The 26822-nt window shown below is 31.3% G+C and overlaps 1 long non-coding RNA gene across 1 annotated transcript; it reads left to right on the top strand.

Annotated features, from left to right (window-relative positions):
- The first annotated feature begins 20512 nt into the window (after positions 1-20512).
- Positions 20513-21620, top strand: LOC143043082 (uncharacterized). The gene is made up of 2 exons (XR_012968183.1): positions 20513-20912; positions 21562-21620. It is a non-coding gene; the product is annotated as an uncharacterized LOC143043082 (long non-coding RNA).
- The last annotated feature ends 5202 nt before the right edge of the window (positions 21621-26822 follow it).

Below are 26822 nucleotides of genomic sequence, written 5' to 3'. Positions count from 1 at the left end.
GAGATAAACAATAGTCATCACGAGCTATCTCTGGTTCTCTTAATAAATGGATCCCTGATAAAGTACATCACTATAGATAGCTATATTATATGCAACTTGGTCCCTTGGAATTGTATACATCTGTCATACAAGTGAGCGGTTTAGCTACCTATCAAACCATTTTCCACATAAGGAAATGTTTGTTACAAATTAGAAATTTGACTGTTGTTTTCTTTTCGTTGATTTGTTTGTGCATTTGATTTTTTTATTTGGACTTTATGTTTTGAATTTTTTAATTCAGTATTTTGGGAATTGTACCTTTTGTTAGAATTTGATTGAACAAAAATCACGATATAACACTTCCGAATCAAAAATATGTTTCAAGTCTTTCTCAATGGGTACAGAGGCCTAACAATGTAGCCTGGTTGATAAGAGTATCACAATACTACACGGTTTTCACCAGCCCAGTAGTCAGCACTTCGGTGTTGACATGAATATCAATTATATGGTCATTTTTATAAATTTCCTGTTACAGAACTTTGAATTTTTCGAAAAAACTACAGATTTTCTTATCCCAGTAATAGATTATCTTAGACGTATTTGGCACAACTTTTTGGAATTTTTGGTTAACAAAGCTCCTCAACTTCGTACTTGTTTGGCTCTATAACTATTTTGATCTGAGCGTCACTGATGAGTCTTATGTAGACGAAACGCGCGTCTGGCGTATTAAATTATACTCCTGGTATCTTTGATAACTATTTTAACGACCTTGATCATAATGTACCGTTACTGGCCTCGCCCGGTCAATAAACTGTTCTTGCCCGGTCAATAAAATATTACACAACGTGCTTTCATACGTCATAATATTTTCATAATAGTATTTTATAACTGCTCTATGAATCAGCTGCTAGAACAAAAGCATATCAAAATTCATTGTTTATACATTTTCCTCCTTAGAAATTCGTGATACGTTATTTGCAATTTGATTCTATCGTAATTATACTTTCCCAATGCTATTATCTATTATAAATTAGTATTTTGTTAATGCATCTCAAGTATCAATCATTTTTTTCAAATGCTAATTTAAAAAAATAGCCTGAAGTCACTTATTTTTCCTCTTATATATGAATCTTTTTTATCGAATGAGCGCAGCGAATGCTTTTAGAAAGAGCGTCATATAATGATGAGCAGCTGATATTTCATAACATGAATATGATGTAAATTCGTTTAATGATTTATCAGAACGTATTTGATAAATAGAAAAGTTGTTAAGCCAGGTAACTGTATTTGTCGTCACAAATCTGTGAGGTGCAAATTTATGTAGAGCTGAGCAGAGTGATACAAACACATGGGAACATCGATGAATAACAATTTTATCTTAATGAGGATAAAGTAATTTTCTAATTCCAAAAAAAACATAGGGTCCAGAGTTGATTTCCGACGTCAGGTGTATTGGGAACAAAGCTTGAGATTCAGATATTTATTTTTGCGGGATCTACCAAACATCAAGCTTATTAACGTCTTTACAAATATAATTGCATTTGTATTAGCACATAAGTAAATCATCCCTATGAAACGGGTCTACAACAATGAGCAAACCTCAAATCGTATATACCACTGAAAACAAACATTGAGATGACAAGATGTGAAATAACTGAAACCAGTAAAGCAACAGCCTGATTGATTACAGAACTGTTAACACAAATATGGCAAACAGAAAAATGGTCACCAGGTAATTACAAGTTTGAAACACACAGTCAGAAAGTGTTTAATTAAACTCAGGTGAAAGAAGTACTACAGTACTAGAAGGTATAAAATCACACCCGAACAAATCAGTAGAACAAAACGAGTAAAAAAAGTACTAAAAACACACCCGAACAAATCAGTAGAACAAAACGAGTAAAAAAAGTACAAGATATATTGTTAGCTTAAATTCTAAAACAATTACTTTTTTTTTATTTCAGAATGTCATTGTGTTTTTTCTTCTTCTTTTGGAAAAGCAGAAACTTTATTTTTTCAATACACTTGTACCAAATATAAATATGTAATCCATCACTACTCCATTGAGTGCAAAACATCGTGTTGTGGGTGTTTTTTTACTGAAAGTATTATGCTAATGCGGCATTGAGTGCACACAAATTAATCAATCATAAAATAGAATAAGACATAAAACAATAACTTACTTGTTTTAATTCATAAGAAAGTTATACTTCAGTAACAATGTCTGTATTAATCGAGAGCTGACAGCGAGGATAAAAATTAGTATCAAAAACAAGTGATTTCAGTTGGCTGACGATGTTCCGCATTGTGTCTTCGTTCTTGTAATGATTGTTCAACTTCTTTTATTAACAATTTATATACCAATGATGCTGAAATTAATGTGAAATCATATCGAGATGTCATCCTGACATACAATATGATACAGTGCAACTTATTTCACTAATTAACTTGGCCTCGTTTTCCAAGGAAAATTGTGTCATTTGAATTAATTGATTAAAAGCAATACAGTTCATTGTATTTCTATATAAAAAAAAAAGGAAAACAACTTTTAATCAAACATGAGTTTGTCTTTATGGATAAATGTCTCATTTGCACCCCTCCCTCCAATAAGAGAAAACATGTGTGCAAAGGGCGTATCATTTTGTCATAATGTCAATCTTAGCAACAAGAATTTTCCAAATTTTCTGACAGGATACATTTAAATCAAATATTTATTTTTTGTATCTTCTATTTAAATTATCAAAATAAAAGTCGTTCGTAAAACTCAAAGGACCACACAGGAGTATAATAACTTCACAACTGTCCTCAATTGGAGTAATAAGTGAAAATTAAATAATTTCTGTTCGTACGAATAAAATATGTAATCCGTACGTATTTGCATGCCTTTGACAGTAATTCGTTTAATTTGTTTCAGCTTTAGATTTTGCCATTTGATAAGGGCCTTTCCCATTTGAATTTTTTTATATTGTTGTTAAACTGGTTTTTACGATATTTTCTAGAAAATCGTTTATCTAAGATTTTAAAAAGCATTCAAATAAAAATAAAATACCCCCAACGACTAATCAAAACAAACCAAACATATCAAATAAATCAGTCTGGACCTTAAATAAATTATTCAAACAAAATTGTAAAGATTGTCAGAATATTTATTAAAGGTACCAGGTTTATAATTTAATGCCAGACGCGCGTTTCGTCTACATTAGACTCAACAATCGCAATTGAATTACAGATCTTTTGACTAATACAAATTTGTTTGTGTTGGGTTAAAAGTAAAAAGAAACGTATTGTAGTCAGTTATCAGTGGAAATGCAGATACCAACGAGCAAGTCACAAGTTGATGTTTTTCTCTGACTTTCAATGACGCCCATAAAATCCATTGGATGTTAAATATGCATACTTGTTGATACTGTAGTCTTAGATACATGATTTGTTGTAGTTTCTATCGGCTTCGAAATAGATTCCAGAAACTCTGAGAACTTCCAAATCTGTACTTTTAAAACAAAAAAGTTATGTCTTTCTTTCGAAAAAGAAAATACGGACACAAATCTGAATTTTGAGCAAATATACAAAATTTCGAACTCATTTTACTCAAAAAGTAGCACATGAAGGTATATTTTTTATTACATATTTGATTTAATGAGGTAAAAAATAGCCTATATGCAAATTTTCATCAACTTGTAAATACAGGTTCAATACTGTATCGTATGCCCTTAAAACTAATTTTTATAGTTTGCTATTAGCTTGTTCTGTTACGCCATTGTCACAGGGTGAGGGGGAGTGTTTGTTGGCATTAAACATATTCAATCCCTCCGTGTTCTGGATATGCATGTTCTAAGTTAGGAACATGCAATTTAGTGGTTATCGTGTGTTGTTTCATAACATATTTGGTTTTGTTTGTTTAGTATCTTGTACATTAATGAGTCCGCTAGTTTTCTCTTTTAAATTGTTTTACATTGGTTGTTTCGGCGCCATTTGTAGCTTACTATGTAGTTTGGATGTTGCTCATTGTTAAAGTCCGTCTGATGACATAAAGTTGTTCATATCTACGTCATTTTATCTCTGATGGTGAGTTGTTTCATTGGCAATCATTAAATATCTACTTATGTTGATGTATTTATATTGCTTAATCAATATCAAAGGAGAAAACACAGGAATAAAACTTCCTACATATGAAGCTGTACAAGTTTTCTAAATAGAAATCACCGTGACAGGCGGTGATCAAAACCATTGTCTTGTTTTAGAAATAAACAAAAAAAAATGAATACACATCGATTTAAAGAAAAAAAAGATTTTTTTTTGTCAAAAGCATAAGTTTTTTTCTAGAATGATATACATGAACAAAAAAACTATTTGAAACATTTCCGTATTATACTGATTTTATCACTAGTCCCAAACCAAACTTCGCAGGACAAACATTTTTTATCTGCCGTCAATTTCAAACTAAATAAAAAATCTTTTATATACTACGAAAGCTCGCCTTTCGTAACATATGTAGCATAATTTACATGATTGACTATACGAATGATGTGTCATGTCAACTTAATGTGCTGAAACTTGGCTGTTGTTAACATCTAGAGCATAACGTCCTACCCCAGAATTATTATCCAGCTTGTAAACATTCATCAAGGAAACCAGGTTTATAGTTTGGTATAAAAAGTGTGTTTACATAAGATCGCCAGTGGTACTGCCACATATTATATTAAACACAATATTGAAGACCATTCCAAGCAAAACTTCTGAAAAGATATTTAAAATACTGCTTCTGTCATATATGCCCCGGGTTATACCATTTGTTTCTGTTTTGAATATAATTCTTAATTTTATGAACAGAGAAAAATCCTATCATTGGTTGTAAAACAGGCTGTCAAAGCTATCAGAAATTAACGCATGACTTTCAGAACTAAATCGTTTTATACTTAATAATGATTAACATCTTTAGGTGAATTAAAAGGGAAAAAAAGGCTTATTAAGAATAAATTGCTAGACTGAACTCCTTAATACTTATATATGTAGTTCAAGGAAACCTTTTCTATTGGTTTGATGTCTTTGAGCTTTTGATTTTGCCATTCAATAAGGGATTTTCCAATTTAAATTTTCTTTAGAGTTCAATATTTTTGAAATTTTACTTATTTTTTCACGATAATGTTGATTTTGTGTTTTACGTATACAAAACCTGTCGTAACTTACCTGGATGACTATAAAGAACAGCATACTAGAATGTTTGACAAAAAGGATTTTAGAAGTTCATATGCAGTGACCATTAATCTGTCACCACCTGAGTACGACTTGGTGATTAACAGTCCACCACAGAGGTATCGTCGATTCAGGAATAAAATTAACAGTAGCAAAGTTACTATAACAGTGTTACGTACGAAATGTTTTAACAAATAATTTCTCTTTAAAATGAACTTAAAAATGACAATTATTCAAATACAACTTCTTTCAAAATCTCATTCCAACACCAACAAGGTGTCAACAACAAAAAGAACATCCGATTGTTTCACAACAAATACCCTTGTATAAGCGTAACAACAAACAACGTTTACAAATATTCAAAATCTAACAACATAGCTTGAATAGTGAAGTATGAATAAATAACTGATTTAAAGTTTAAGTGTTCAAAAGTAGCTTTCCCTTTTTATCTATTAAATGCCATTTAAAAAATCACTTACCTATAGAAGGATTTGGTTCTGCGATCTGTATCAGCATTAATTCTCAAACTTAATGACTTGTTTATATACAGGTGGATAGTAGTCGATGTCAATATCTTATTGGTTAATTGTGAATCTGTCTTGCTTTTCATAGGAGTTCAATTCATTTAACAAGTAGTAGATGACTTAAATAGACAGATTGTCATAAATTTGAAAATCATAGAATATAAGAAGGCGAATATCATTATATAAACATAAAGACAACGGAATGAAAATAATAGACTATGCGAACTAACTCTATTATGTTAAGAAGTTGGGGAAATACTTTGACTATTTTTATAAGTTCCATTCAGCAGGTTTTATCTGCCACTTTAAAACACTCAAACGTTGTTGACTCGTTGAATTATGCAAGATCTACTTTTATCAATAAAAGTTGATGCTTGGTTGAGGTATAAAACGTTCATTTGTGGCCATCGGCTAATGTCTGCTATTTTGCTCGGTTGTTGTCTCTTTGATATATTCCCCATTTCCATTCTCAATTTTACAATGAGACTCGTAATATGATATTTATTGTAATAACCGCATGGTAGTTTTGTATATGATAAAGGTATGTATCTAATTTTTTTTTTTTTTAAACACAATAGATATTCTTAATTGAGCATCAACAAGGATAATATTTGTATAATTTCTTTTCAACAGAAAATTATTTTCTCTCAATTGATTTATAAATTTTGAACATTGGTATACTATTGTTGCCTTAATTTTGTGGTAAAGTATTAAATTTGTTCAAATATGTCATATGTTTGGATAAGAGGGTACTGTTAAATTATAGATATTTAATATCTTTTGACGTTAAAACTGTTTCATTTTTCACAAATATCAATTTCTCATAACGAGGAAAGGAGTATGTCCGGTAAGGGCCGATTTTGGCTTCAAATTTTAGGTTCATCTGATGACAGATTTTTGACACTTTTTAAACACTTAAGTGTCCACTATAGTCGATTCAATTAGTTTATATGAAAGATTTGAACTGATTTAGTCATTACAGACATTTAAATTCAAACTTAAATATGATAAATCTAGCAAATATGTCATTATATGTCACTTTTTGTATAGTTTTTGTCAAAAATGAAAGTGACCGCATCTGTGTTCACTCTCAACCTTTATATATGTTATGTATTGTCATCAAATACAACTTACATTTAAATATTAAGAATGACTACGAATGCGGCCTTTTCCATTTAAGACGGAAACCGTCTAAAATTTAACTCAAATGCTAAAAATGTGAAGGTTTCCATAATTTAGCATGACTTAAAGATGATAGCTATCGATATATGTGCAATGTATTGTCAAAAACCGCCCATATTTTTGTAGCAGGAGTATTCTATATTGCCAATAAATAGTTAAAAATTTACATTTGAACAATTTTGCAAAACTGCTATATTTTGTGGTAAAAAAAACTTGACCTACTCCTTTCTGAAAATTTGAATGAATCATTCTACGTTTTGATTTGTACCATAAGCTTGAAAAGTCATACACTAATTAAAAGGGATTTTAAAATGATTTCGATTATAATTACATGTTGGAATTCAATAGGTAATTAATACAAAAAGTTTAGGTTCATTTAGAGTAACCAGACACTAGCCTATCTTATTTTAACGGTCAAACATTATTATTATTACTTAAGCAACCCCGTTAAGTCTAGGTTACAGCAGTTTTTAATAAATCTGGTGCAATTCACGGACTTCGAAAGATCCACCTCATCATTTAATCTCTCTTAATCATTTGAGTTTGATAATGTATGAATTTGGTTTCCAATGCTGCGGCTAGATGTCGTGATGACTTTATATATTGATTTCTGAAATAAATTGAAATCCGGTGGCATTTTAATTTAATCACAATTTAAAGTTGCTATCCTTATTTTTTCTTTGTTTCTTACGTACATTGTTTACATCTTTAGAACTATTTCATATATCAATTTTGAATTTTCCGGTGTAGTTCTTCAAGGTTGTTTAAAATGCATCAAAAATGTATAATAATCCAAAATACCAACTATTCTGTGCACTGTGCTTTAAAAATAATTTTAAGCAAATTAGAGTCTAACAGAAAAAAATATTATTATCCCAATTTATTTATAAAATCATATCGGTCAATAATAATTCTTTGATTATACCTAAAAGTCCATGCTTCAATTAATAAAAATTAAATTTGTCTTACATAACCAAACTTTTATCCTAATCTCTAGTGCACGAACTGTTAAATGACTTCGTTAATCATTAAAGAAGAATTATGGATTTTCTATATCATTCATCGTTCAAGAATACAAATCGCCAAAAGTATTATTCATATTAATTTCAAACCGTTTCATCATCATAATTCCATTAGTACTTTATAAATCTAAAAACATGACAAAAAACATTTTACAAGGATAAAAAAAAGTATTACGTATTGACCACATTTCTTTTCTTCCGTTTTCTATTTTAAATTGTATTCATAAATTAGGAAAACCAGGAAATAATCATAATCCTTAAAAAGCGTTGTAATCTGTTTGACATTTATAATTATTGAGTGTTAAAGTCTACAATTCGGACAGTGAAAAAAATTATCAACAAATAAATGAATGTGTTTTAAATATGAACAAAGCTGTGGAATATGGAATAGATATCAATCACAAAGCAACCCAACAACACAGCTAGAGAATGTAAAATAGACATCAATGTCATTTATAGCTTGCTGTTCGGTGTGAGCCAAGACTACTTGACCTATAATGGTTTACTTTCATAAATTGTGACTTGGGTGGAGAGTTGTCTCATTGGCACACATACCACATCTTCTTATATCTAATCAATGAAACATTGAAAGGCTTTACAGTAGGGTCAAGTAATCTAACAGTGGTGCATTTTGTCTATTGGTGTTATGCCTGTTAGGTTTTTGTGTTGTGATTGATACCGAACTATTGAGTTTAGTCATTTTCAACTGATTTTAACAGTGTATTTTAATTTTGCACTGTTACACAATTGTTTCAAGTTATGAGGGGAGCTGACACGAAATTTACTCCCAACACATTGTTTTTGTGCCTTTTGAGCCTGTCCAGAGTCCACAGCCTCTTATTCAGTTGTAGTTGTTGTTTCATGTCTGTCATATTTGTATTTCATAAATTGAGTTGTTATAAACAAGGCTGTTAGTTTTCTCATTTGAATCGTTTCACATTGTAGCACGTGTGTGCCTTTTGTAGCTGACTAATTATTGTTGTTATTTTTCAATCGATGACCTTAAATTGATTATACCTGTATCAATGTCACTTCAAATAGTGTCACATTGGTAATACTACCTCATCTCATTATCTTTTGCATTACATTTAAAAATAACACGACAATGATTGTCAATGTGACAACACCCCATAAGAGAGGAAATTACATAGTTAACAACTACGGCCTTCATCAAGGAGCAAAACCTATACCTCATAATCGCTATATTCAACCAAAACAAATAATGGTATACAGTAACAAACGGTCACTACTGACCTACAGGCTCCTGACTTTAAACAGGCACTTATCAAATACGTATGTCATTAGTATCTGAAATTTTGTATTGGCTGATTACAGTTATGATGCACTCCAATATCATTTTGGCAGTATAAAATATACCAGCTTTGACTGAAGTGTTATCTGTTTAATTGATATTAGCTTATAGAAAGTAAAATCATAAAAACACTGGACTCCGAGGAAAATTCAAAACGGAAAGTCCCTAATCAAATGGCAAAGTCAAAATCTCAAACACATCAAACGAATGGATAACATAAAACGTGCTTCGGTCAACGAATGTACACCCTATTAAAATTATAAAAACAGAATCATCTGATTCATAAATAAAGCCAATATTATATTAAACTTTTACATAGATTCTTGCAATTTGAAGATCATATATTTTGTGACTTGTTGATATAAAATTTAGAATAAAAGTACAATCAGAACAAAAATGAAATAGTCTAAATATGACGGTACTTCTGAAAGGATTCAGGTTTGAGTTTGGACTGCCCTCAATAGGGAAATGACCCTGTCGTGAAATAGATTTAAGGTAATTATCCTTTATCTGTATAAACTTATTTACGAGAGTCAAGCCAATAAAGCTAAACTACAGTGCCATGGCCGTTTTATATTCTGAGAATATGGTGAGAACCCCGGATATAAGTGAAAAGCCGAGTAGCCTCATAGTTAGACTATAATTGATGCAATATGACGGTATGAACCTGCTAATGAGTTTACACTCCCAGTTCATTTACATGACATTGATTCATTCGTATATAGCGATAATAATATTGCAATGTATAGAATCAAATAACAAAAACAACTCATCGACTTGTCGATAAGTTTTTGTTTCTGTCAATCAAATTGGTTTCTTACACCAACTAAAATATAGATATAAGAAAATGTGGTCAAAGTCACAATTTGTAAAAGAAATCCCATTTTTGGTCACAACAAGAAACCATTTCACTTTTACCTTGCACTTAAATCAATGAAAAGTCATTTGACGATTTTTTTTTTTACATTTTTCATATATCATTAAACTTCACCAAAGAGCATTTGCTTTCACCAAACAACAAGCTATAAAGGGCCCAAAAATGAATAGTGTAAAACCATTCACACGGGAAAACTAACGGTCTAATCTATATCAAAACGCAAAACGAGAAACACGTATGAACCACACCAACCAACGACAACTACTTAACATCAGGTATCTGACTTAGGTATGTCTTGATTTTCAGATACCATCATGATTTGGATGATCCACGTATAAGCCTGTATCCTCTATCATATATCTTGTTTAAAAAAACATGTTTTTGAAATGAGCAACACGATGCACTCTGCTAGTTGGGAACGTACTGTTAAACCCTCCAGAACACCTGAATTTACTTTCTGATTTTTTAGGTGGATCATCTTGCTTTTTGTTTTAAGATATCTCTGTAGTATTGTTTATTATTGTTTGTATGTCCGTTTTATTTTTCATTGGTCATGGTGTCGTCTATCGTAGACATGTTGGTTTTTATATTACATGTTCAATAATCTTTTGGTAAAAACACTTGCAATACCTTTGATATCTTATGGTAGCTGGAAAAATCATAAATGTCTGTAACATATAGCTGATGTATATATCGATCCACTTCATTTGACCTCTGATGGATATGTAACTCGGCAATTGTATTTCAATATTTAAAAACTTTGTATCATTATTATTATTTTTTTTAACTAGATACCTCATGCAGATGTATGTTTTCGTTGTGACAATTATTAACATTTATTCTTTAGAACCAGGAAGATATTCTAAACGCTAACAAATTGATTGCGGGGAAAACAATAGATTGATTTCCGAAAACAACTTTCAGTATACATGTAATGGACGACATACATGTATAAACAAACTAAATGCAATCCAAAAGCCATTACCAGACAACGCAATAATGTTTTGTTTAGATGTTACTAAATTGTACCTAAGCGTACCAAGAAAAAGAGCACGAGAGGCATGCAAAACAGCATTAGAAAATCGATCTGATACACCATTACATCCCAGCTCCTTTGTTCTAACAGAGGTGATCTGAGCCGGATCACCCCAACCAGATCACCCCAGTTTGAGTTTCTTTGTTATGCATGCTTTCCTTTGTTCTGTAACATTTTGGCGGGAATGTCAAATCCACTATAAAACTTATAATTAAATATACAATTATACGGAAAAGACTATCTATCAAAATTCACGTAGAAAAAATCCAGTTTATATATACTGGGATTCGAACTCAAGACCTTTAGCATATCGAGCCACGACACAACCACTACACCAGGACGACTGGATACGAACTATCAGTAATTTAACATACTTAAAGGAAGCAAGATATTTTTATAAGTGGGGCGAGTTGGCAGACCTTTATTCAGTGGGGTTTAAACCCTTTTTGTTAATAAGTGAGTTGTCAGTGATTGTTCAATTTGATTTTACACTTTTTCAAAAGTGGGGCACGTCGGTAAACAAGAGTGGGGCGACTTTTTTCATAAAGTGGCGATATAGGTTGGGTCGATTGGCCAGTGGGGCGAGTTGACATTGTTTGATATCTACTCATCGTGTTTGGGGTTCAGAAAGGGTATAAATCATATAGTTATGTATAAAGTATATTATAATGATTGTGTGGCGTTCAAAACTAGATTTTATGAATTGTAAATGGTTTTTCGTCTAATCTGAAACAGCTGGGATGTAAAATAGTTATCCTACTCAGACTTGGTGTGTCAGTGTTAGATCACCCTCTGGCCTCCGGCCATCGGGGTGATCTTACACTGACACACCGCGTCATCGTGGGATAACTATTAAATACTAATTGAAGATGTCCTTAAAATGATGGACTTAGTCATTGAAAATAGTAATTTTAGCTTTCCCGGAAACACCGTGTAGAACGCCACATGCGGGGTGTCGGCTATGTTTGACATGGGGTGGCAATTTTGAAGCGACGAAAAAGTAATAAGGTAAGTTCAAGCATCAAAATTTCTTATTTTTAGAAATCTCAGTACCATATAATGTATTGCACGGAAGGAACCGCAACATAATATATTTCCTGAAAGCAGAAGCAGTCGTTTTGAGTGCTCAGTTTTCTCAAACACCTCGCCCTAGTTTTCCGTGTTGCAGATTTTGAGCCTTTATATGCAAATTTCGGTATAAAAAACTACTTTACACTGCTACCCTCCGTATCATTTATATAGAATTGTATTCCTCTCATTGACTTATACCAATTACCAGTTTCTTAGTTAAAATTAATTGGTTTTAAAACTGTTATTCATCAAAATATTAAGTGTCGCTCGGGGTGTCAGATTTTGCGTCGCAAGGGGTAGAGGCTTGTCATAAAAAAGAATACATTTTCTTATAAATTGATCTCTATCTGAAAATATCTTTTTAATTCAAACACACCTACACTGTTATGATGACAAATTTAAGGTATGTCATTTGGTTCATATTTTAGTCTTTTAAGTAATGTGCACTTTTATTGATAAACATAGCAAATAAACCATCAAAGTAGAAAAATAATTGGATATGAATAGAAGTGTAATGTTGTTTGTTTCATATTATACCTTTGAAATACAAAAATATTGACAAATGGACGTAAGAATATGAAAATTATACTTATGAATGAAGAAGGGTGTACCCGATTAATTATCAAATCATTAATGATTTAAATTGAGTTGAATAGGAATACACTTAATTAAATGCTATGAACATATAAATCTTTAATCTTTCCATGATATTTTTTTCAATTTCGTAAATGCAAATGTATATTCGAGATCGTAAATGATTTTATATAATTTTTATTTAGTAACTGTATCAGTTTATTTTCACAAACTGATCGACGCCCAAATGGATTAATTGTTGTTTAGACATCATGTAAATGCATAAACGTATTTTGTGATTTTCCACCATGTTTTGGTTTATTGAGCCATAGCCTTGACTTTTTTTTACCATGATATATATAGTGACTGAAAAGGAAAAGAAATCGTTTACCAGCTTGAAAACTAAATATTTTGAGCCATTTTTTACTATGAATGAAATCAAAAGCACATGTTTTATAAGACCAAAAACAGGCAAAATGAAAAAAAAAAAACCCATTATTTTGTCATGGTAAAGTAGATGTGAATGAAATCAAAAGCATATATTTTATAAGAACAAAAACAGGCAAAATGAAAAATCCTTGTTTTGTCATTGTAAAGTAGATTTGTTTGAAATAAAATGTATCATATGAAGACTAATTTACATGCAAATATGTATTTTTTTATGACAAGCCTCTACCCCTTGCGACGCAAAATCTGACACCCCGAGCGACACTTTATATTTTGATGAATAACAGTTTTAAAACCAATTAATTTTAACTAAGAAACTGGTATTTGGTATAAGTCAATGAGAGGAATACAATTCTATATAAATGATACGGAGGGTAGCAGTGTTAAGTAGTTTTTTATACCGAAATTTGCATATAAAGGCTCAAAATCTGCAACACGGAAAACTAGGGCGAGGTGTTTGAGAAAACTGAGCACTCAAAACGACTGCTTCTGCTTTCAGGAAATAGATTATGTTGCGGTTCCTTCCGTGCAACACATTATATGGTACTGAGATTTCTAAAAATAAGAAATTTTGATGCTTGAACTTACCTTGTTACTTTTTCGTCGCTTCAAAATTGCCACCCCATGTCAAACATAGCCGACACCCCGCATGTGGCGTTCTACACGGTGGGAAAGCACTTGATACAAACCGAAGGAACATCTATTGGTTCCCATCTAGGCATGAATTATGCTTGCACCTACCTCGGACAATGGAATTTATTTCAAAACAGAAATTTACACACGTTTTCATATTGGAGATATGTTGATGACATCTGGGGCATATGGCAACATGGTTTAGATGAATTAAAAACCAATAATTTATTTCCGCGAATTTAAACAGAAATGCGTTACGCAACTGAAACAAATGCATTCCTTGATGTGTTTGTATACATGAAAAACGGACCACCTACAACAGATCTTTATACAAAATCGACAGATAAACATCAGTACTTACATGTTTCATCAAGTTATCCAAATTCTGTAAACAATGATATACCATATGGACTCGGTATTCGTGTCAAAAGATTTTGCTCATCAGAAGAAAATTACAAAATAAGAGAAGAAATAATAACTCGCATGGGAAAACGTGGATACAATAACTCGCGCGTCAACTGAAGTTCAATTAAAAAAAGTCGACAATTTAAACCGAGAGGATATATTACAATACAAACCAAAAAAAGAAAACAACACAGTACCCTTAGTACTTACTTTTTCCAAAGCGCTTCCAAATGTACATTCAATTCTTAGAAAAAATCTCAAAATTCTCCATCAATCTAACAAGCTTAAGAAAATATTTCCCGACCCGCCTATAGTAGCATTTAAACACGATAACAACATAGAAGACATCTAAGTGCACAAGAAGCATAATTTACTATTATATGAACAAACTAATGGATATGGACCATGAGGTAAACATTGTGCATAATGCTCACATATAAATGAAACCAATTTCATGGTTGATGATATTGACGGCAGATCCTGATCCTGAATTTTCCTGATATTTAATTGTTGTTTTACATATAATCAGAAGAATATATTTATATAATGCATCTCCATCCTTATCCTTTGACTCATTTATAGCCGGAATTTAACAAAAAAACATGAACAGTAATTTGTATCTTCAGGGTTGTGTCGTTTTAAACATCCTGTTTAGTGACATCAGTCTAGATCATAAATGATATTATTTGATAAATTTATTATAGTTTTTATTTCCTAATTCAATGTAGTTACCAGGTTACAATGAACAAATAAGATAACAAATCAATTAAAAATCTACCTTTTCAGATCTTTAACAAATTTCCGGATAATGAACTGTTTTTTGAATTTTGTGTCATATATTTATATTATATAAAGTTTGTTAACTTAGCGTTCTATGTATGAGGCGCCACTGTGAACATATGTTAAAGTAGTCCTTCCTTGTTTAAAAAAAAAATTTAACGCGTTTAATTTACTATTACTAATGAAACTATAATCAACACATTAGCACTTTTGGTGGAAGACAATATTTCGATCAATTTGAACCAAAATTAACTTATACAAGACTTTGCAGTAAAAAGTGAGGATAAATGCGTTCCATTATAATTATAATAACTATACTTATACAAGATTTCAAGATTTTAATGTTAGCTGCTTTCCAATCGGTAGGATTTCACTACAAGACTCCAAACATCAATAAAAATATGGATGTAGAAAGGGGATACATGTACAACTCATGATATACCTGATTTCTGTGTATACTTAAGGTAGCAAATTTAAAAGGGTACGACAATTGCAAAAAATATAGGTTGAATACTAGTAGTTATGTTTTTGAAAGTTACGGTTTGACGCTTTTAAGTCCGCCTGGCACTTTGAAAGATTCAAGCAACATATGTTTGAGTAATTTCAAACTTTCCCTCATATTTTCTTCTTCAATTTGCTAGACATTGTCAAGTAGTATGGCAATTTGTTTAAAATTTGGGTAGGTAGTTATTATGATGCTTATCGCACTTCCTATGCGTCTTTTTTTTTGTGTTATGTTTTACAACAGGCCTAAACAAACTTGCTTCCATCACATAGTGTGTCTATACTCTGTCAGGGTGTCGGAACCATGTAATGTTCATCTTTGTAATCAGATTTATGACTGACAGATTTTGGGTTGGTCGATGTGGTCTGTAGTGTTGTTTGGTATTCTAGTATCGTGACTCATAGTTAACTGTTTAGACTTGCTACAATTCCCTTTCTAATATTTCTCTCTTACTAATTTATATGTTTACTGATAAGTGCAAGCCTACTGATTGCCCTTGGAGAAAGGCTCCTGCAGATGTCAGTTTAATTGTAATTTCCTAGTTATAGCAGTAAAATTATTAAAGGGGCAAAATTGAAAAAAATAATAATAATTAGGAAGGGACATGTAGCAAGTCTATTAACTGTTCTATTGTGCTGCATTTATATTCTATCGTAAATTAATGTTAGGTGTTTGTTGTTATTCTATGGTTTACATATTCTATTATATCATATATGTGTGTATCTCTCTGTCCTGAATGTTCTAGTATTCATGTGTACTGTCACGTCATTTAAGGGATATTTTTAACATTTCAATTTTAGTGGGAGGTTTGGCTAGGCATTTAATCAGGTTCAACCCACCATTTGTTCTAATTGTATCTGCAAATAAGTCAATATCAAAATAACTAATATTTTGAAACGGAAGCCTTGCATTCAAAATTTGAATTCTCTTGCATTGATACTCTTTTGTGATGTTGATAAAAAAACATAGATATTCACTTTCTTCTAACGTCTGTTTGAATTGGGATTATAGCTGATTAACGATTTTGAACACCAACCCTTTCGATTTGTATGCCATTAAACCACACATTCCAGAAAAATTGAAACAATACAATGTATATTTTTTGTTATCAAATGGTACATTATATTATATATTTGTGAGAGTGTTTGTAAGGTTTGATATCTTTAGATTGAATTCATATGATCAAGTTTGATCTTTCACTAATATTTCCTCCTTCCTGTAAAACATTTTCATAAAATAAATCATCTTTTAACTATAACCATTATCTATTAAACAGATAAAGATGCATTGAAATGTATGCAAATGTTACAATGTATTAAGTGGGACTTTGATCTTGGTAAAAGTACAAATCTTTCATTTATTTGCCAATTAAAAATCGTCCTGATTAATTTGGTAATTTAAAAAATGAAAAAAAATTGTAAACTCCCTTATGAACGGACACGATTGTGCATTCCACAAAATACAAAAAATGCCCAATCATGTTCGTCCAAAATATAGGCCGCTGCAAATTACACAGATTGGATCATAATGCAGTGTGGACTCAAGTTCAGAAGACATTTATAATGTCAAATTTTAATTATTGTCCTGTAATATGACACTTCTGTGGTGATTTTAACACCAGAAAAATAGAGAAAAAAACAGGAGCGTGCCCTAAGATTTATATATGACGAATATTGAAGTACCTATCAACAACTGTTAATTAAATCAAAATTACCAAACTTAGAATTCAGAAGAATTAGAATGATAGCAATAGAGGTATATAAAATTATTAATAAACAATATCCATTATATCTACATGAACTTATTGAATTAAAAAATGTAATTACTCTTTAAGAAATAACAACATAGTAGATGTTCCCAGGGTAAGGACAACTACCCATGGGCTACACTCTTTTAGATATGCAGGAGCCAAACTCTGGAACGAACTGCCAAATAAGATGAGGGAAGAAATGCCATTGGGTCAGTTTAAAAGTTTGGTTGGTAATTAGGAGGGCAGTTCGTGTCAGTGTTCCTCCTGCAGATCTCAATGAGCTGTAGATCAGTTTATTTATTTATCTTGTATATTCTGGCTTTTAAATTATTAGGCATATTTTTTATATGTGTTCTCAATGCTTGAATTACTTTTAGTGCTTTATAATAGCTATTGCATGAATGTTAGTTTATCTGCATTTATTTTTGCTTACATGCTTCAATTGTGCTTATTAATTGCTGTGCTTGATAACATTGTTTATTTTGCATGATGTGCTTTATGATTTATGTGTTTTATGTATTGTGCTTGCCTTATATGTATGTCGGATAAAAGCTCTACAGAGCTTATGTTGTATTGTTATATGTATAACCGACTTTAAATAAATCTATTATGCTTTATGGTTTTTATGACAGACCATGCGTTAGTCGGACACAAACATTTGGCAAGTGTCAATGTACGATATGTTGATACGCATGTTCCTAATCTCAATTAGTCATATGTAAAAAGGCCACTTTGAAGTTAATAGTGTCGATTGAAGCGTGGCATTTTTTTCTCAATCAAGTTTATTGATTAAGTTGACCAAAAGACTGTTATTAGTTTTCATAAAGATTCTTTTAAGAGTTATTCATACGTGTAATTGTTTACAGTGACTTCCTAACTAATTTAGAGCTTAATGAGTTTTTATGATCTTTCTAAGGACAAATCTTTCGGTAAGAAGTTCAACATTCTGCATTCAGTCAACTTAAGGATGTACTTAGGTAAGATAAAAAAAAAATAAATATATATATAACATACTTCAAAATAAACTAGTAGAAACTAGTGATCTTTTGAACTTAGGGATGTATTCTTCTGACTTGTCAGTCTCGTTCAGTCTCGTTGAAATATCGTTCTTGAATTATTTCCAAATCATATGATACAAGTGAAAAATATCAATGAATTTTAAAAATATTATAATCAAACATTTCTCTGTGAAAAAAAATGTGTATTTACAATGAATGGTTTTTGACTAATCCAGTTTTCAAATTTTACGACCAATCAAGTCAACATTTTTAGCCAAAATTTTGAGAAAATGGGTGAGGGATACAAATAATGATTTTACAAGAATCATGTACATCCTATATCATTTTGGTCTTTTCAAATTTCAAAAATATTTATTTTTTCAATCATTTATAACAAAAACGTTAAAATAATATGCATTTTGTTCTTAAAACTGAGAAAATCACAAAAATACAAAATTGACACACTTGGTAAAAAAGCGTCAAAATATGATAAAACTTTCTTATATTAACACCTACCTATAGTTTTTTAATTAAAATGTATCCAGATTGGTCCAATCCATCTTTATAGAAAGTATAAAAAAAAAAGTTTAATTGTGGAACTGTGATTTTTTTTCACGATAATAGCCCAAAAATAGGTAAAAATCGATGAAAAATGGGAAAATCATCAAAATTGGGCATTTTCAAAGGGCAATAGCAAACAAAGAAGTGCACCACCATATGATTTTTTCTTCACCAATTATTTTGTTACAGTCTTAAAAATCCAAAATTCAGGATAAGAAAAAAGTTTAATTCTAAAAATTTTGGCTCCTCAGAGCCTTAATAAATAAGGTGTTCATAAAAAAGTCCACGAATTATTCTCTTAAGTTCTGTAAAGCACGAAGTCAAAATATATTGGAAATCCAAAACCAACTACAAAGTTAACGTTAGGGAGAAGATATAAACAAAAAGGACTAGCGTATAAAGACAGCATATCCGGACATGAAATCAAAACAAAGTGAGAAAAAAAATCTCAACAGTTTAAGATCTGGTCATATTCAACTTGACTGCGAATATCTTGCAATTCACTCAGTCAAACGTTTTTGAGATAGAAAAATAAACATACATTGAAAATATTTTTTTTTTAATCCAGTGATGAAATGTTTCATAATCATTTATACTTGTGTGTCTTTTCTATTGATTTAAAAAAAAAAAGATAAAATTCCTGCTTTCTTTTTTCCTTGCTTTTGTGATGATTTCCCTTCAAAACCTGAAGTATTAAAATCCAAATATTCGATATGGTGAATGAGACAAAATATCTACACTAGAGAACAGCGGACAAGGTTGTTAAATTAATGATGACGATACAGTCCCCAACATTGAGCAAAATCCATACCTGTATAACAGTAAGCTGTAACGTGCCATGTAGCCTGTTATTCTGTAATTCTTGTTTATTGCTATTTTTTATATTTGTTTTTTTGGTAAAATAAAATGTAATAAATCATGCTGATTGTTTTCTCATTTGCTCTTGTTATATTTTGGCATGATGGGGCATTTAATAGCTTACTTTACGATATTGAATTGTCGAAGGAAAATGTTGACCTTCATTTGCAAACATTAACGTGTATGTCATTTTTGTTTCTGGAAGATAGTTGACAGTTTCATTAGCAATATTTTTTATATATTCTCTGACTGTTAATGACGTCTTTACACTTAATCCATTGGATGTTGGATGTAAACGGATTGATAATTTAGTCTTACATGCATGAAATTTTTTTAATCAACCGTTAGTGTCATTGAACTAGCTGTCAGATAACTGCGAGTACTCTCAGATCTGTTCCTAGTGTCGTTTTGTTGATGGGATGTTCAAGTACCCGGTCATTTTGGTCTCTTGTTGACAGTTGTTTCATTGGCGATCATCCAACATCTTCGTTTTTATATGATACACTATTTATTATACAGAAGTATTCTGACGTTATAATTAATGTAATAGTGACATTTTTAGTGGTCTTGTGATGTTTGTGAATATAATTTTATCATGTTTATATATGTGTTTTATTTTATGAAATAAAAGTTACTAAAAAAATCTAAATAATTTATTGTGAAACCATTGCTATAAAAATAATAAAAGTCAGAAAATAAATAATAAAAAGATAGCAGTTAAATCTTTTAATAAATTGTTTTAATCATTTAATTAAAGTGTTGGAATTTATTGTATAGAAACTGGTCTCTTTATATATTACCTTTACATTATTATGCAAATGAGTTTAGTCCGGGTAGATTTCCCGCTAGTCATGCACGCTTGGTTATTGTTTTCGTTTTACGGGTAGATAGTTATCTAGCTAGTTCGCTGCTGAAAGTTGACGGGGTTGGATGTTCTTTTGTATTGAAGATTTGTCCAAAGGCATGTGGTTGTTATAGTTGAAAATATCAGGTATGTTAGGATAATTTCTATTGTCGGGTTTCTGTATTTTTCGGTTTGATATAGTTCATTTAGCGCGCATTTGTCAAATTAGTTCTAGTAATGCGGGATTCGCTATTATTGTTAAACTAACACTTTATTGCATGCATGTTCCTTATTTTTACAGTGAATGCACGTCTTTGGCGCACAAGTATGAGTGGTCAGTGAGCCTAAAATCCATAATTTTGGTATGTGTATATTAATGTTTTATAAAAACATAATATTTTAGCGTGAGCGTATTTTCTCCATATTTCGAATGAAATGTGTATGTTAATGTAGAAAATGTTTTCTATGTTCTATTTTTATTCTATTACATTGAAAAGTATTTACAAATTAAGAAGGATTGGCATTTAGACCGTTTTACGATAAATAAATACATACAGTTTAACATGAGCGTGAAGAAATAATTCATTGTTTACATACAGTGATTGCCGACACCTTTTTGTCGAGAATACTAAGATAATTATATTTTACTTAGTTTGATACATGTGTGCAAATTATAATTGCACGAGGAGGTATATTTTGTAGAGTTATATATAATAGTTTTCATGTGTATTACGTGATAACAGTAATATCGATCGTATGTACTTATTGATCATATTCACGGGAGTATTCGACTTGGTGTATTTTTAATGATAAAGTTCCGAGAACATTTTCGTAAAGTTAGTTATTTTCTTTTGATAATTCATACAGATTAGGAAATAATGAGAAATATAAATACTTTGTTTTATTGTGCATTGTGTTATGTAAATGCGTTTATATATGTTGAATATTATATTTATAATTTTAATACAGATATTGGCAGATAATTATAATTGTATTTATTATGTTTTGTAGGGCGTTTATTTCATTATATTGAATACGTCTGGTGCCAATAATAAAATTATCAACTTTTACTGGATTGGTTTTGTTAGCCACATGACACCCCGTTACATTAAATTATCAGAAGGGAAAACATTAGAAAATCAAGAAGAGGAAGGCAACTTGTATCATTTCTTATTTCTATATAAAGAAAGGTGGAAGTAACAGCAAAATTGGCTCTTTTCTTTATATTTTTATAAATGAATGTAAAAATTCCATTATTACTTCTCCACAAAAGATACTTATTGTTTATGATACTATATGTGTAATTTTGTTATGTGTGATAGTGCTCTGATCAAAAGAATCGGCTGCACAATGAAAGTTATTAGCCTAAGGGCACTTTAGTTTCCCGAAAAACTGGCATAATAGAGGGGGAGGACAGGGGTAAGGGAGACCGGGAGAAAGGGGGTAGGAGAAAGGAGAAAGGGGGTGGGAGAAAGGAGAAAGGGGGTAGGAGAAAGGAGAGGAAGGCTGGGAGAAAGGAGAAAAAGTTGGAGAAAGGAGAAAAAATAAAATATCTCTCCTTTTAAAAAATTTTCTAATATTTCAAGAAAAAATATCTCAAAAGGAGACGTTTTATTCTAATGGGAGAAAGGAGAACGGGGGTAGGAGAAAGGAGAAGAGTGGTGGGAGAAGGGAGAAGGGTACCCCCCTGTCCTCCCCCTCATAATAACCATATTAAATTCTGTCATGTAACACAGTTATTATGATTTATAAAATAGTTATCATACATTTATTTCATTGTGCTATTATATGGGGACGAAGTAAAGAAGCGTAGCCAGATGTCACCACTGTTTCGGAGTTTGCTCAAAATCGTTCAATTTTTTTTTGTCGTGTTTTGAAATCCCGGACCTGCGCAGAAATGTACAATGTACTTTATTTTTCCGGTCTCGTTTGTATGAAACTTTGAGTAAAATATATATTTATCAGTCTAGTATAAAATAGGAAGGAACGTGCAATACCAATTTCATTTTTAATAATTCCTTGATATGAAAAAACGTTACCTGATGATAGCGTTTCTTTGTTTACATTGCACATGACGTCATAATTTAAATAACGTCACAACTAAAATCCCTAACAACAGAACCAAAATCGGAAACGTTACGGTGTATTTCCGTTTCTTTTTTTTAACAAATATTTAAGTTACAAAAAAATAATTCATACAGACTTCGTCCCCATTTACAGGTAATGGCTGCCTCATATTAATTATCTTACCTTTCGTTAGAAATGTTCTGCTTTTATACTTCTAAATTTCACTTTCAGTCGTTGATTCCACGACAAACGTCCTTGGAAATCTTTCTTATCCCAGCTTAATATGCAGCCAACGAGTCAAATGAAATTTGACATAAGAACGGCTTTAATATCACAATGAACTGACACGGATAGTTGTTCTGGCCAAGTTTCAGAAAGATCAGTGTATATATACGAAATAGGATAACTATATATAAGAGTTAAAACAGTTGTTCAAAAATGTAACGTTGAACATCTTTTGTTTGAGGAGGAAATTTTAAAACTGTTTTAAATCCCAGGTATTGTAAGAACAGTGTGCGTGACGTTTCTATGGTATGGAATTTTCGATTGCAAATGGTGACCTTTATTTGCTAACATCAACAGATTGGTCATGTCTGAGTGTGGTCTCTGGGTAATAGATGTCAGTTTCATTAGCAATATATTTTGATCGGTTTAAAAAGCATTACAGAATATAAACCACCACCGTTTACAATTTGGCTCTAACATTATCAGCCAGGAGTCTGTCATTCAGTGAGCAGTGAGTGATGTGCTTGTCACGTTGGGTTGTTTTCGCAAGAGAATCTTACTTAATGTCATAGATTTATAATAACATGATCAGAAAGGAAAACATAAGAAAACAAGAATGTATCCCTAGTACACGGATGCCTCAATTACAATCATTTTCTATTACAGTGCACCGTGAATCTGGGAATCTGAGATCATACCATAGGGAACATGTGTACTAAGTTTCAATTTGATTGGACTTCATCTTCATAAAAACCTACCTTGACCAAAAACTTCAACCTGAGTGGGACGAACGAACGAACGATTAGACGGATGGACGAACGGACGCACAGATCAGAAATCATGATGCTCATGAATAGGGCATAATTAAAGAAGAAATCAACCGGTATCTTTCCTTATTTTTTGCCTATACAAAAGTAACAAGTTGGAAGTAACAGTAAAATCACATCTACACAAATTAAAGTGAATCAATTGTAAGGTTGAAGACGGATTTATAACATTTGTTATCTAACGTGTTTATTTAGTGAGGAAACAAACTGGATTAAATGTCGTTTGTCTTTATATTTTTATACATAAATTTGGTGTATTTACTGTCTTCTGATTGGTCAATCGGATAATTCAATGTGAAGGGTCAAAATTAATTTTATGGTTCAATAAATTCAAAATAAATAATAACCATTCATTAAATAAATGAATATAAAAATTCCTTTTTAACACTTTTCCACAAAAGATAATTATTGTTTATAATACAGTATGTGTAACTTTGATGTGTGTGATAGCGCTGTGATCAAAAGAATCGGTTGCACAACGAAAATAATTGGGGCACTTTAGTTTCCCGACAAACTGACATAATAACCATATTAAATTCCGGCATGCAACACAGTTATTATGATTTACAAGTAACAAAATAGGTATCATAAATTTATTCCGTCATTCTATATGTGGTCATATTTGAAATATTATGGATAATGACGACAACTATGATGTACTACAACTGTGAATCCATAGTCAATACAAATATGATACAATATTCAATATATGTAGCTTTTATAATTACATAAACATCGGCAGTGGATTTGTTTCATGATGTTGTGTTTTCGAGAATTGATTTTTGTTTCTTTCCTTTAAGTCATAAAGTTATCCGACCCTTTTCTAATGATGTAGTGATGGTACCGACCCTCGATATCGTATTATTCATCTGTTAATCAAGCTTACAGTAATGGAAAATATGAAATTAAAAGATAACACACGTTCACATACATATTTTGAATAGGAAGAACAATCAAGGTTCCAACATCGTCAATCTTAACGTCAGCGTGGTTATTCCTGTTACTAAAACAGTTAGCTAACATATTGAGTGTTTAATTAATTGTTACTTGTTAGCAAATATGTAAAGGGAATATTTAGCTATTCAAGGGAAAACATTAGAAAATCAAAAAGAGGAAGCTGCAACCTGTATCATTCCTTATTTCTATATAAAGAAAGGTGGAAGTAACAGCAAAATGACAGACACTACGGAGCATAATTTGAAACAATGTGTAAGGAAAGGAAGGATAAACTTATAACATTTGTTATCTAACATTTTTCAATAGAGAAACACACTGGATTAATTGACTCTTTTCTTTATATTTTTATAAATGAATATAAAAATTCCATTATTACTTCTCCACAAAAGATACTTATTGTTTATGATACTATATGTGTAATTTTGTTATGTGTGATAGCGCTCTGATCAAAAGAATCGGCTGCACAATGAAAGTTTTTAGGGATTTTTAGTTTCCCGAAAAACTGGCATAATAACCATATTAAATTCTGTCATGTAACACAGTTATTATGATTTATAAAAAAACGTTATCATACATTTCTTTCATCGTTCTATTATAATTATTTTACCTTTCTTTAGAAATTTTCTGCTATTTATACTTATAAAATTCACTTTCAGTCGTTGAGTCCACGACAAACGTCGTTGGAAATCTTTATCTTATCTTATCCCAGCTTAATATGCAGCCAACGAGTTAAATGAAATTTGACAAAAGAACGGCTTTAATATCACAATGAACTGACACGGATAGTTGTTCAGTCCAAGTTTCAGGAAGATCAGTGTATACGAAATAGGATAACTATACAGAAGAGTTAAAACAGTTGTTCAAAATGTAACGTTGAACATCCTTTGTTTGAGGAGGAAATTTTAAAACTGTTTTAAATCCCAGGTGTTGTAAGAACAGTGTGCGTGACGTTTCTACGGTATGGAATTTTCGATTGCAAATGGTGACCTTTATTTGCTAACATCAAAAGATTGGGCATGTGGTCTCTATGTAATAGATGTCAGTTTCATTAGCAATATATTTTGATCGGTTTAAAAAGCATTACAGAATATAAACCCCCACCGTATACAATTTGGCTCTAACATTATCAGCCAGGAGTCTGTCATTCAGTGAGCAGTGAGTGATGTGCTTGTCACGTTGGGTTGTTTTCGCAAGACAATCTTACTGAATGTCATAGATTTATAATAACATGATCAGAATGGAAAACATAAGAAAACAAGAATGTGTCCCTAGTACACGGATGCCCCAATCACAATCATTTGCTATTACAGTTGACCGTGAATCTGGGATGAATTAGAAAGATCATACCATAGGGAACATGTGTACTAAGTTTCAATTTGATTGGACTTCATCTTCATAAAAACCTACCTTGACCAAAAACTTTAACCACAGCGGGACGAACGAACGAACGATTAGACGGATGGACGAACGGACGCACAGACCAGAAAACATGATGCTCATGAATGGGGCATAATTAAAGAAGAAGAAATCAACCGGTATCTTTCCTTATTTTTTGCCTATACAAAAGTAACAAGTTGGAAGTAACAGTAAAATCACATCTACACAAATTAAAGTGAATCAATTGTTATTAAGGCTGAAGACGGATTTATAACATTTGTTATCTAACGTGTTTATTTTGTGCGGAAACAAACTGGATTAAATGTCGTTTGTCTTTATATTTTTATACATAAATTTGGTGTATTTACTGTCCTCTGATTGGTCAATCGGATAATTCAATGTGACGAGTCAAAATTAATTTTATGGTTCAATAAATTCAAAATAAATAATAACCATTCATTAAATAAATGAATATAAAAATTCCTTTTTAACACTTTTCCACAAAAGATAATTATTGTTTATAATACAATATGTATAACTTTGATGTGTGTGATAGCGCTCTGATCAAAAGAATCGGCTGCACAACGAAAATAATTGAGACACTTTAGCATGTTTAGTTTCCCGACAAACTGACATAATAACCATATTAAATTCCGGCATGCAACACAGTTATTATGATTTACAAGTAACAAAATAGGTATCATAAATTTATTTCGTCATTCTATATGTGGTCATATTTCAAATATTATGGATAATGACAACTATGATGTACTACAACTGTGAATCCATAGTCAATACAATACGATACAATATTCAATA

Source organism: Mytilus galloprovincialis, chromosome 8 (genome assembly GCF_965363235.1).
Source record: "Mytilus galloprovincialis chromosome 8, xbMytGall1.hap1.1, whole genome shotgun sequence".
NCBI classification, from domain to species: domain Eukaryota; kingdom Metazoa; phylum Mollusca; class Bivalvia; order Mytilida; family Mytilidae; genus Mytilus; species Mytilus galloprovincialis.
Note: the sequence above shows the minus strand (reverse complement) of the source record. Positions and strands in the feature narration are given on the sequence as shown.